The 14,421-nt window shown below is 33.6% G+C and overlaps 1 protein-coding gene across 1 annotated transcript in view; it reads left to right on the top strand.

The window, feature by feature from the left end:
• Positions 1-14,421, top strand: part of PKIA (cAMP-dependent protein kinase inhibitor alpha) — a 96,068-nt gene that overhangs the window by 63,325 nt on the left and 18,322 nt on the right. The window lies entirely within an intron of this gene.

Below are 14,421 nucleotides of genomic sequence, written 5' to 3'. Positions count from 1 at the left end.
ATCCAGAGATGAAAGCCTGGATCTCAGCTAGTGGTAGAGCTGACAGAATTTATTTAGTTTTAATAATTTACAGCTCATCCCATTACATTTAGGCATAGTACCTACATGAGCCATACAATTAAATGTGGACTGAAAAAAAATGCACAACCTAGAAGTTGAGAATTATGTTTTATTTGGAGGACATACTGAGGACTTACGTCAGGAGACAACCTCTCAGATAGCTCTGAGGGACTGTTCTGAAGAGGTAAGGGAGGGCACAGGATATTTAGGGGTTCTTGCAAAAAAAAAAACAGGTAGTTGGAACATCAAAAGATTACTGTTAATTAAAGAAACTAGACATCTTAAGTTAATAAATTTAGCACTTTTCTGTATATGGTGAGATGCAAGAATCTGGTCTCATGGAAATCATTCCCTTGATATGCACTCTAATTATCTAGGACCAGTCTCCTGTTTTCTCCATCCTGAATCCCCTCAGGGTGCAGCTTTGGGGGTGGCTTCAGTGGCTGATGGCTTGATGGCTCTAAGGTCCTTTGTTACTGATATGGCAGGCTACATTCTTTGTCCACGTAAATGACTTGAATATGGATAGTAAATCTGTGGATTTGCAAAACGTAATTCTTGGAGCATTTTTATAAGGACAAAGTTAAGGGCAATTTCAGAATCACTAGCAGCTAAAATTGCTATTTATACTTTTCCACAGGTAGGTAGTAATCTGCTGTTGCTATCTTCAGTATTCCCAAGGGATAACAAAAGCCATTTAATTCAAGAAGGAAATGTAAAATTTAGCACAATGCAGCTTCCACAAAACCAAACACACAAACACACACCCAACTCTCGCAGATATGAAGTAATAATCTAAAATAGAATCCTGGAACTAATTGCAAAAGAAGAGCAAATGTACTCATATTGGATAATTTTATTCTTATATTAATGTTTGATACATTTATGTATTTATTAGTAAAATTCAGAGTTGCTATATGGAGAAATAGCTTTGTACCAATATTGTCTTTGTATGTGTTTATCAATAATGTATGAGATTGCCTCCTCTGCTCCTTTTCCTTTATTCTCTTGCAGGCAGTAGATGTAGTTATCAGTTGTTTTTAAAATTTCTAGGCAGCCAAAGGACTAGTATCACTTAAATAAAGAAGGCAAATTGTCCCAAAGTAGGAACAATTTTCCTTCATTATGGAACATAAAGTCCTCATATGAAGGGGGAAGAATTTCATAGCTAAAAGCTTTCAACTACAGAAGATTTATGAGTAACTGTGTATGTTGTTTCAAAGTGGACTCTCTATAATTAATGTCTAGGGGTTATCTTTGGTATATAATGGATTTTGATTTTTTAAATATTATTAGATAATATACAAAAGAATATATTTAATTGTATGTAAGTTATGAGAAATAATAAACTCCTGCAAACACACCACCAAAACTAAGAACTAGAATCAAAACTGCTGAGTCTTCTCTCTGTTCTCTACCCTGATCCCACCTTCCTGCTTTCACCAAAGAAATCACTCTGATCTTGGCTTTATGTTCAACATCCACATAATTTTTATCTGATTTTGCTTATTATTGAGATTTATAAAATTGATATCATACTTTAGTTCTGTGCTTGCTTTTTTTACTCAACATTATGTTTCTAAGGTTCATCCACTTTGCTTTAACTAGTGTTCATTCATTTGTACTACTGTATAATATTTTATTGTATAAATACAAGAAAATGTGTTTATTATTCTATTAATGATATTTGGGTTATTTTGGACCTATTACGGACAGTACTTCCATGAACATTTATTATAATGTTTCCCGGTACACATGTGCAAGATTTAACATAAGTAAAAGAGTAGACATACTAAGAGAAGAATTGCTGAGTTGTAGGGAATTCAAATATTCAACTTTAAAAAATAATGTCAAAATGTTTTCCAAAGTTATGGAATCAATTTTCAGTCCTTTTGCTCTATAGCTTCACCAGTTAGAATGGCCAGTCTAGTCTTTTGTTCCCTGTATTAGTCTGCTCAGGTTGCCCTAGCAAAATACCTCAGATTCAGTGGCTTAAAAAACAAGAGATTTATCTTCTCACAGTTCCGGAGGCTGGAAGTCCAGGATCAAGATGTTGGCAGTTTGGGGTCCTCCTGAGGCCTCTTTCCTTGACTTGCAGATGACCACTGCTTTCTTGTTATGTCCTCACATGGCCTCTTCTCTGTGTGTATGCATCCCTCGTATCTCTTCCTCTTCTTACAAGGACACCAGTCATATCAGTTAGGGCCCCACCATTATGACCTTATTTAACCATAATTATGTTTTTAAAGGCCCTGTCTCCAAATAGCCACATTGGGAGATGGGGCATCAACATACGAATTTTAGGGAACACAATTCAGTCCATAACAATTTTAATTTGTATTTCCCTAATTACCGATAGGTTGAGAATCCTTTCATTTGTTTAATAGTTGCCTATGTTTCCTATTCTGTGAAAGTCCAGAGAGTATCTTTTGTCCATTTTTCTACTGTTTACCTTTTTCTTACTTATTTCTATTGTTCTTTAAATACAAGCAAATAATCCTTGGTCAGCTATATATGACACAAATAAGTTATGTCATGCCTTCTCACTTTTTTAATGTCTTGTGATAAATAGCAGCTCTCAATTTTAATGAAATCAAATTTATCTTTTAGCTTAGTGCCTTTTTGTTCTACTTAAAATGTCCTTCCCCAGTTTAATGCCACCCAGATATAATAGATTTTCTTCTGAAAGTTCTAGTGTATCTTTGTTTTATATTCAAGCCATTAATGCACTTACAATCGACTTGTCTGTATTATCCAATGTCTTTGTTTTCTTATGAATAATTAAGTTTTCCAGGACCACTTTGGAATGAATGGATTTTTTAGGTGTGTCTGAGCTGTTCTTGACCATTCACATAAATTTCAGAATTGGCAATCCTGTAAAACCTCTATTAAGTATTTTTATTGTAATTGTATTGTATGTATAAATTAAGTTGGGGAAAATTTACATCATTATGATGAGTCTTTTCTATCCATAAACAAGATGTATCTCTCCATTTATTTAAGACTTCTTTAATATCTTTCAGTAAGGTTTTATTTTCTCCATAAATGTCTTGCACATCTTTATTTAGATTTATTCCTAGGTAGTTTTTTTTTTTTCCATTTTAAATAATTTTTAAGCTCTCTCTTTGTTCCTGGATTATAGAAATCCAATAGTTTTTTGCATCTTGAGCTTATATCTAGCCATCTTGCTAATATTGTTTATTAGTAAGAGAGAGGATTTTCTTAGCAAAGAGGAATAAATGTAAAATTAAATAAAAATGTTATGGTTCAGCTCTGGTCAATAGAACGTTCCATGATAATGGAAATGTTCTTAGTGCTGTCAAAACTTATAGCCATTAGTCACATGTGTTTTTAAATTTTTAAAAGTAAATTCAATAAAATTCAATAAAATTAAAATTTCAGTTCCTAAGTCAAACTTGCCCACATTTCAAGTATTTAATAGCCACTTGTGACTAATGGACACTATACTGGACACTGTAGCTCTAGACTATTAGACTGTGAAGCCATGCCGTCCCGGGATTTTATCTTTGTCAGTGGCATAGTGAGATCTTTCATGTGACAGTTATTCTGTTATTAAAAAGAGAAGTTACTTAACCTAGTCATCCCTAACTTTGTGAAACAATCCAACATAGCTTTCACCATCCAGGAATTTCTTGAATCATATTTATGTTTCTAAACTATTTCTTGCATCAAGTGTTCACTTTGTAGCAAGTTCATTGTCCTAAAATGGCACATACCAAAGTATCAAGAGGTTCCCTTATTCCTGAAAAGCTGTGATTGGATGAAGAAGACCTTGTTACCCTGCCTATATGATTTTTATTATAATCAGATGTTAATCTGTATCAGTCTCCATATTCAAAATTCACCTTCAAAATTATATGTTATTCACCTGATGGTTGTCTTTATTTCATTTAGCTAGTATCATGACCTTATAAATGCAGTTTGGGTCATTTTCTCCTAAAATCTCATATTTATCCGTGTGAAAATACATCTCCTACTTCTTTGCCCTCTTATAAACTCTTCCTGTAATTTAATCCTCATGAGCTTTATTTTCCCTAATTTTAATTACTGAATATTTTGTAAAACATTTAAGAGATCACTGGTACGCTCTTTTTTTCAATCGTCTATGCATTTAAACAGTGTGTTGCAATAAGAAATAGTACTGTTAATCAGAAGACCAGAGTCCTAGTTTTACCCATAAAAATGAACTATATGTGCATTTAAATAAGGTTTATATAAGGTTATATAAGGTTTATTCTGATTCTAAAATTGTCATGATTATTTAGAAAATTATGTTTGAAATATGACATTATTCAAAACCAATAAAGGTTTGAAATCTATTAAAAATCTACAAAGAATTCAAGTATTTCACCTTTTCCCCTGATTTGATATTAAACTGTAATCCTTCATCTTTCACTTACAGCATGCTGTAGCTGCTATTGACACAAAGACAAAATATAATGTCTAAATATTGTGTACTTGTTTTTTAAACGAATACTTTTGTTTAAAATTGTCTTTTACATAAATTCTTGATTCCCTTTTCACAACTTTTCCATTCCCCATGCTACTGCAATCAATCACTCGTGATAGAAAATTATTCTCTTTTCTGTTTGCTAAAGCTCTTTTTAAAATACCGAGTTTCAAATTATCATCAATTCAAGAAACTTTGGAAAATGAACTTCATAATTTCCAGAATGAATATTTTGTTTCACTGGCTACCAGGACACCATCCTCTCCTAGATTTCTCCCCTCCTCACTCACCATTCCTTGGCAGTCTCCCTTGGTGATGCCTCCCATCCCTCAACGTCTGTTAGAATGCCCTAATGCTCATTCCTGGCCCCCTTCACTCTCCATCTACCCTCACCTAACCTCCAGACTCCTAATTCCAATTTCCCACTAAATATCTCCAATCTATGCATAATAGACATTTCAAACTTAGCAAATAAAACTAAATATTTTGCTTTGATCCATCCATTGCACTCCAGTTTTTCCTGGTTCCATAACTCATCCAGTTGCTCAGGCCAAAAATGTTAGATTCATCCTTAAACTCTCACTTTCCCACAATTCCTATGTCCAGTCCATCAGAAATTCTTGCCAGCTCTAACACTTGAAAATACATTCTGAATCCACCTACCTCTCACCTTACTCTTGCCATCTTTACTTACTCCAAGACATCATTGCTTGCCTCATGTAATGCAATAGGCAGCCTCTTCCACAACCTCCTTGCTTCTTCCCCTCTTGCCCCAATCCTTATAGTCTATAACCAATACAATAGCCAGAATAATCAAAAAAAAAAAAAACCATAAATCATATCACATTATTTCGCAAAACCCGTTGCCATCACTCTTAGAATAAAAATTAAACTTTTTACCTGTCCTACTTGCTTTATTCAATGTTTCTTCTGCCCGACTCTCCAAACTCGTTTACTACTATTATTCTCTCACACACACATCCAGATTTTCTTTCTGCAGTGGCTTTCCCAACATCAGGGCCTTTGCACTTGCTATTCCCTAAAACCTGGAAGATTTTAAAAATCTGTAAGATTCCTCCAAGCAAGATCTTAGAAGGTATTTACATTTCATTTTGTAGAGACATTTGGTAGAAGACATTTTTGCAAAAGATAGATACATTTTACTTTGGCGGCTATTCACACATCTAGCAATTTCCAAGTTGGTTAAATAACAAATGTGAATTAATGAAGCTAAAATAAAAGAACTGTAGTTGGTGAGACCTATGTGTTTTAAACCGTGAACTTTGAGGAATTGTAGACATGCAAACTACACCATGGCTTCAGTGTTAATGTGTGAGAATTAGCTAAGGTATTTTCCAAATACTTATTACTCTCTAAAGAGCTTCTGAGCAGGAAATCAAAACAGGGCCTGTGGACCTGAATTTTATCAAGTACCTCAGTTGATTCTGTTGCAAATGGTTTTCAGTCAGCCCTTTGAGAGACACCAAGCTGGGGTGTTTGCCCAGATATGATTACCAATGGTCATTCAAGTCACCAATGAGATACAATCGAGAATCAACAAATGACTGAAAAGAGTGACAAAAGAAGAAGAGGATCCAGTAAGGACCAGTAGAGACGCTATCTCAAGCACTCTTGGCTAGGAGTTTTACAAATCCATTCATATAAATGGACTGATAGTTAACAGCCAAATGGCACTGCATATTTTTTTAAGTTGCCGAGTATTAAAGTGTATGGCTAAGCATCATAAGTTTTGTTAAATTATATTTTGGTTACTATAAAAGTAGGTGTACATTGTGTGTCATAGGTGTAGGGATATAGATGTGTAAATACATGTTGTCGTTTCAGTTCTTCAGCTGATACTTCATAATGTCTTTGTAACTTCTAAATGAAGGACCTCTTCAAATATTGTTTAGAAAAAAAGATATCTGTTCATCCCTGTCCACCTCCCTTTCTTCATCCCCTTCCTTGTCCCTTCCCTTCTTTTTTTTTTTTTTTATATCTTTATTGGAGTATAATTGCTTTACAGTGTTGTGATCTCTTCCCTTCTTGAACAAATTAGTCCATTAAGTGATTTAAAATAACCCTTTGTCAGCATGGAGGAGGTGGGCATTCAAGGAACCACATGACTTGGCATTGGGTCTCAGAGTCTGAGAAAGGGGAGAGGATGTCTGCATAAGGGAGCCTGGAGTTGACTGCTGAAGTCTGATTCGTGTGAAAGGGCATCCACATGAGGAAGTGGCCTTGGCAACCACTCTGTACAGATAGTCATAACCCGTGCCAGGTGGAGAAAATGTGTGGGATGGGAAAGTGGCAGCTACAAGAATTTACTTAAATACAGGAAGATTGATCAAATAAGTAAGGATATTAAGGATATGGTAATCAGTGTTTTTTTAATATCTGTGGAGGGAGTTAAAATATGAAAAGGGCAATGAAATGACTGAAAAGGTGTTGAAAGGGAATGGAGGATGTTAATGTGAACACATGATTTTCAATATAGAGACATTATAGAACTAAACATAGACAATATGTATGCATACGTTTATGAATACGTGTAAATGGTTATGAATATGTGCTTTCATATGTGTGTATGTATATATGTACATAAATCCCCTAGCTCTGCCTATTGAGAGTACCTGGGACCACTACTTCCCAAGAGCAATGAATACACCTAGTGTCCAGATCTTGGTTTCTAAATACAGCTCTCCAACTGAAGGAACTAAAGCTCTTTGGAGAAATGGCTGATTCTAGAGCTACTACAGGGAAAATATAAGATGACCCTAGAACATATTATTGTTTCAAGAAGTAAGGGATCAGCCATAAAAAGAAACGAAATTGAGTTATTTGTAGTGAGGTGGATGGACCTAGAGTCTGTCATACAGAGTGAAGTAAGTCAGAAAGAGAAAAAAAAATACCGTATGCTAACACATATATATGGAATCTAAAGAAAAAAAAAAAATGGTTCTGAAGAACCTAGGGGCAAGACAGGAATAAAGACGCAGATGTAGAGAATGGACTTGAGGACATGGGGAGGGGGAAGGGTAAGCTGGGACGGTGTAAGAGAGTGGCATGGACATATATACACTACCAAATATAAAACCGATAGCTAGTGGGAAGCAGCCGCATAGCACAGGGAGATCAGCTCGGTGCTTTGTGACCTCCCAGAGGGGTGGGGTAGGGAGGGTGGGAGGGAGGGAGATGCAAGAGGGAGGAGATGTGGGGGTGTATGCATATGTATAGCTGATTCACTTTGTTATAAAGCAGAAACTAACACACCATTGTAAAGCAATTATACTCCAATAAAGATGTTAAAAAAAAAAAAAAAAGAAGAAGGGAGATATCAAAGAATAATTGGGAAACATCAAAGGATATAGAAGCCAAACTGAAGGGGTTTCCACTGGACAAATCTTGAACAATCTAAGCCTCAAAATAAATAATGGTAGAAACATATTATAGTCAATTGAATAAAATAGGAGTCTATGAGTTCATACTGATTTAAATAATTAAATTGAATAAATTATGTTTGATGAGGAACAGGATATTTACATAATTACAAAGTGCCTTACCACAAAAATTATTAATAATGAAGGAGAAAAACATAACTTTACAATGGAGATGACTGGGTGATAAACCTTAATCAAATGAGTAAAATAATATTCCAGTAAGGTTACAAGTTAAAAGTTTGCCGAAATTGTTTGATAGGAAGCAGTGAGAAGAACAGAGCTTCACCACTGTGTTAATCCTGCCAACTACACATATCCTGAATAATCATGAGACAAATACAAACAGCTAAATCCTACAAAATAACTGATCCATATTCTTTAAAATTTTCTAGTTCATGAAATTCAAGGGAAGTCTGAGAAAATTTTCCAGATTAAAAAACTAAAGAGACAGGACAACTAAATGCAACATATGACGCTGGGCTGATTCTTTTATTATGAAGGACATGATTGGGATAATTGACAAAACTTGAAAGGGGTCTGAGGATTAGTAGCACTGCAGTAATGCGTCAGTGTTAATTTCCTGATTTTCCTGATTATATTTGGATATATGTTTGTAGGAAATACTAGAGGATTTGGGGGAGACATTGCATTGTGTTGGCAACTACTCTCAAATGGTTTGGGAAATAAATTATTTTTATTGTCATTTCAACCTTTCTTTAATTTTTGAGATCATTCAAAAAAGGCAAAGAAAGAGGAGAAGACCCATGAGTCAGGTAATCCTCCTTTTCCTGGCGACTCACATAGTTAAAAGCTCAGTTTACAATGGTGGTCAGCTTTTCAGTCTATTTGTGCTAATTTGTTACTAACAACATAGCATCTTATTTTCTATTTGAGGTTTTTGGATTTTTCCTAATTATGCTTTTGCTTTTTACTCTATCAAATGTCTATGAATTTGATAAAGTCCTCGGTATTAAAACAAAATCAGTAAGATTCATAAAAATAAAAATCAGTTCTTGGAGAAATTTATAAATTTCTACCTGCATTCAAATTGGAGTAAGTTGGCAAGAAATTTATAAGGGAAAATACTATAAGGAGCACTCCCATTCAGAAACTCAAAATGGTTGCATGTGTTTATCCTGTAAGAGGTCTGTGATGAAACAGCAGGATGAAGGCTCTATGTCCAAACTTAAATGCAATCTTTTAAATCACCTTTCATGTCAGGCCATGTAAGAACTGGGTAATTCAATAAGTAAATTAGAACAATTCTTATTTTCAATAATTTCTTAGGTCAACACTTAGAATAATGAAAAACGTATCTTTAACTCCAAGAAATCTGGACAGTTATTAGTTAAAGCAAATGTGTTGTCCTACTGGCCTACACCTGGTTATAAACAGCAGTACGACTTCAGAAAACCCTGGACACTGAGTGGACTTTCTAAATATAGCTTTTTCTTTCTATAAAGATGTTTTACAAGAATGCTATCTTTTGTGAAAATGTGGCCTTTATAAAGGGTACACAGACACTAAGGTCTGTGACTTTTAGACCTAGAAAAGATTTGAAATATTTTCTTAGCCTGGGAATCCACATTTTAGAGGCATAGAAAGAGAAACCCAATGAAATTAAATATTTTGCCCACCATCAAATGGCAAACAAGTAATAACGACAGCACTCAAGACTCTGTCTTCTAAATCCATTGAATGCAGCATAAATAGATTGCAATAACTGCTTATTTTCATTGTCCTCAACACCACATTCCTTCTGTGCCTTATCCCTCTTCTTTTAAGAGGGATGACAACGTTATCTGCAAACTTTATCTATAACTAATTTTTTTTTTTTAATTTTGCTGTTTTGTAACTCATTTTTGAAAAATTCTGTTTCTATGTTGAAAATGTATAAGGACATTTACCTTCTTTCTTGAAACACCTCTGCCTGCATTTATCACATTTTATTGTTGAACTATTGTGTAGCAATAAGTACGAAAGCACATCTAGTAGAGGAGATAATGTCAGAGGCAACAAGGTGTGTGTATGGGGGGGGCGGGGTTAGAGTTGACATACCTTAAAGGGAGATGAGGAGAGAGGGAAGAGAATAGAAATTTTATTTATTTGAAAAAATATGATGGCAAGTTAGACAATGTTTGGCTAAACTTAATACAATATAGCTTTCCTTAACTTAAATTTCAGGTTAACTTCCACTCTTTACATTGCCACAGACTAGGGAATAAACAAAGCAAAAAGATTTTTGTGTACCACCATTTTGTGTTAATTTCATAAAGATTTCTACAAGACTTTTTAAAAATAAATTGAAAAACGAAAGTCTTGTCTTTAGCTTATTTTCCCTGCATGCTTGCACTTTAATAAGTTGATAAATGACATTTAAACTCAATAGTTATGATTAATTCTGTCCCACAATTTTTAAAAGCACTGGGGATTGTGTGCGCATGCATGCGCGCACCTTTACAACCAGTAAAATAAAGTTCTTGATCAAAAAATTATTATCATTTAGACTATTGAATAAAATCAGATATGATAGAGGGGCCAGCTGTTGGTAGGTTTAAAAGTCACCCTAGGTGATCAATTCATGCAGCAGTGTTGCAGGTCTCTCTTTAGATGAAGCACTTAGAAGTATAACCAAGCATGGCTCTTATTTCATATCTGAGACCTGTTTTATTTAGAGTTCTTTGGCAAGTGCTTGCTCTATGTGTTTTTATAGTCTTTGGTTGTGCTATAAAAATATCAAAATTATGAATTAACAGATATGCAAAAGTGAAATCCTAGAAGATAGGATAAACATAAAGTCCTCTAATTATCACTCAAATAAGTTTCATTGACACAGAACTGGGAATCAGATAAAGACATTAATAATTCATAATGCTGAAATTAAAATCTTCTAGTTACAGTACAAAAGAAATCCTAATTTGTACCACAAGGTAATGAATTCAGTACTTTTCATTTGTTAAATATTTGCTTATTACCCTGCACCGTGCATATAACACTGTTCCAAAATTTGGAGGACAAACAGGAAAAACAGAAACTCTCTACCCTCAAGTTGTTTATACTGCAGTCAGTGAAATTTCTCTACTTTGAGATCTTTTAATTCCTCAGTTCATTGTAACATCTTCTTCAGATGAATTATTTTTTATTTGTTAAAACCAATGTTTAGCACTTTTAAATAGTTTCTTCAATGTTCCTGACAGTGAAATAGAGTCATAAAGCTAATTTCCAATACTAATTATAGAGTTGATAGGAGAAATGCTCAAGATTGATAGTAAAGTGATTTCGATAATCTACAAAATGTCGTGAGGTTTCCCAGATAACAACTTGTCTCCCAGACAAAAATGCACTTATTATTTATATTCCAAGCTTATAAAAATTTTTGTATTTTAATCATATAGAGATTTTACAACATCTTTTAATTCACATTTTAAGATATTTTGTTCAGTAGATTATCTCATTTTAAACTATTGATTTATATATACATACTATGTAAATATTAGTATATATTTCTCAATGGCTAGATTAGTGCTTTCTTAACTACTTAAATTTGTTTAATTCATATTGTTGTTCTTCAGCATTTCTTTTACTCACTGGAGCCTATCCTACTGACTTCAAAAAGCCTGAAAAATCTGAAAATCCCATTTAAAGTAACTGTATGGAAAATCTTTAAAAAAACATATAATAATGGTAGAGAAGAAGAGTATTTCACATTGTGCTGAAGATCATTCCATTAATAAAGAGATTAATCAATAATGCTAACATTCAGACATATAATAAAAATGAAAAACATTAATCATAATACTGAGCAATGACACTTTCAATAAAGGGAGATATTAAATATTGTATAGGAAACTAGTATCTGCAAAGCAGATAAGTTGGCAATGATTATACATATATTTAAAATATGTTGAAGCAGTCATAGACAGTTTTTCTTTTTGGCTGAAAAGAGGCATATTGAAGTGTTTAAGCACTACTTCAACTGGAATAGATATTTAGACACTCTACAGAAAACACATGATTGCAGAAGAGCAGATATTAGCAGGTGTGTGAATGTGTATGTCTTTAATTAATGCATTTTCATTCATTCAAAAAGGGGAAGAATGCCAAATTTACTTTAAAGGTGGCATTGTGTTATGTTAAAGTTCCATTCTTAGACTTTTGCTGCTGTTGCTGTTCCTTTAGTATTCACCAAAGAGTACTGTCCTGTCATTTATCCAAGTTAGAAATCTAGAAGCAATCCTAGGATTCTCATTATAGGGTCCCCTACCTTCATGCTCCCCACTCAATAAGTAACAAATTCTTGGCTCTCCTACATAGGAAAGCTCTCTCCAATGTACGCCTGCTCTGTCACTCTCCAGGTCCAGCATCTCTGCCTCAGCCTCCCACTGAAGTCACTTCTAGTTCATTCTGTGCAGGGCCATTTTTAAACCTTCCTCAGTCCTAGGCAATTGCCCTTTTAGAAGCTTTACCCTAAATGTTATCAAATGCATTAAAATGTGCCCAAGTCACATATCCAATATAATTTATAGATAACTATATGAAAGCTGAGTAACATTGCTGTTGTAGTAATATTAGTTGAAAATATTAATTACACAAGTTTTTAATCTCAATTTTGCAGATTTTTTTTCATATTCTGGAGCCATATTTTTCAGGTGTCAAACAATTTTCTAAGTCCCTCTCAAACTCCTATTCCCTAGTGAGTGTGCTTTTACTGTCACAGGGTTGAACAGCCCAGACAGCAAGATGTCTGAAGATGAAGACCATCACATGGATGAGTAAATCAGATATGTGGAAGTTGGAATGCAAAGTGTTTGTAAAAAAAAATATACAAATCAAGGAAGAAATTGCAGTGTCAATTAATATGATGTATATCAGATGATAGTATTAAAAAGCCAGGTTCTGCAGGGATGTCAATAAAATATCACCCTACACAGTAATGTCTCAACACCACAGTATGTGAACTGCTTACATATTTAAAAAAAAAAAAAAAATAGGGATGGCAAACCATCAACAAAAAATTAAGTACAGTATGTTCCAAAATGAATGTTGGAAAATGGCAGCTGGTTTTGTAAGTGGTTAAATCACCTATCAGTTTCATGACAATATTTCTAAACCTTTAATATTCCATCTTTAAAACTGAGATAATGAACATTCCTCTTTGATAAATTTGTTGATGAATTTAAATTATACAATTCACATAAACTTCTTAGTGTTGTATCTGGCAAATACTTGATATTTTTGTTATTATTGATAAATAATTAGTAAACAATAGCTGTTTTGTTATTATGGTCATTATTACAACTTAGAACAGACCAGAAAATATTACTGAGATTGATTTGATCTTTCATTGTGCTTTTAAAGACGGAAAAGTTAATAATGAGTTATTTTGAGAAGAAATGTGTCGATGTTCTAATGTCCTTGCAAAAACTAAATATTTATTGGATGTAGAAAAAATAGTCTTAGTTTAATGAGAAGGTATAGATTTTAAAAGTATCTTTCCTCCTTGGACTCAATAGAGAGCCAGAAAAGATTAAACAAAGGATTTAGAAAGTATAATATAATAAAGAACAGCACCAGCTCTCGACTCTTAATGCTTTTGTGGTTTTGATGTGAATAACCCCAGGTCCCCATTCTGACATCAGTACTACCACTCACTGTGTAAGACATGGTCAAGTCGATTAACCTCTCTCTGCTTTAGTTTCTTCATCTGTAATGTGCAAGTAATAATATTTGTCAGTTGCCAACCAGTAGTACTTCTTCAGCTAATTGACTGTCTCAGCAGGGATGCTGCAAAGATTAGCTAATAAGTGATTTATAAACCTTTTGAAATATTAAATAAATGATGTAAAAAGCCTTAACAAAAGAAGGACAGAACAAATCATTCCATGCATTAATTCGCTACTTTAGTCATATATATTTTATAAAAAACTTAAAGAGAGGTAACCTTCCATAAAGTGAAAATAGGATAGATTACTTGGAATTCTACAGTGCTTTTTGTTGCTGTTATTTTTAAAAAATCTTCTGTCATAATTAAGAATACACAGAAGAAAAAGTGTATTAGAGGAAATGATTACAGTTCATCTCTTTATATTGATGATAAGTATTATGAGACAGGAAAATGAAATGAATAAGAATAAAGAAACATGCTTTCTGAGCTATCAATACTTTTACTATTGACAATGGGATAACCTTGACAAATTTACTTTACCAATAAGGATCTTGAGTATGATGATTAAAAATAAATCTACAATATACTTTTTGCAGATGTAAGAACAACATACAAAATCCTGTGCCAAGCATTCTGAGGGGACTCAAAAATCAAAGACCCAGATCTCAAGGAACATATAATATAGGAAGAAGAGCAACATGAAAATAATTAATTCTTGCACAGTGCCAAATTAAATAAATATTATAATAAAGTTATTCATTTTACCTGGAGATGGGGAGGTGTTG

The sequence above is a fragment of the Balaenoptera ricei genome, chromosome 17 (genome assembly GCF_028023285.1).
Source record: "Balaenoptera ricei isolate mBalRic1 chromosome 17, mBalRic1.hap2, whole genome shotgun sequence".
Lineage (NCBI taxonomy): Eukaryota > Metazoa > Chordata > Mammalia > Artiodactyla > Balaenopteridae > Balaenoptera > Balaenoptera ricei.
This window is presented reverse-complemented; position numbering and strand designations above follow the sequence as displayed.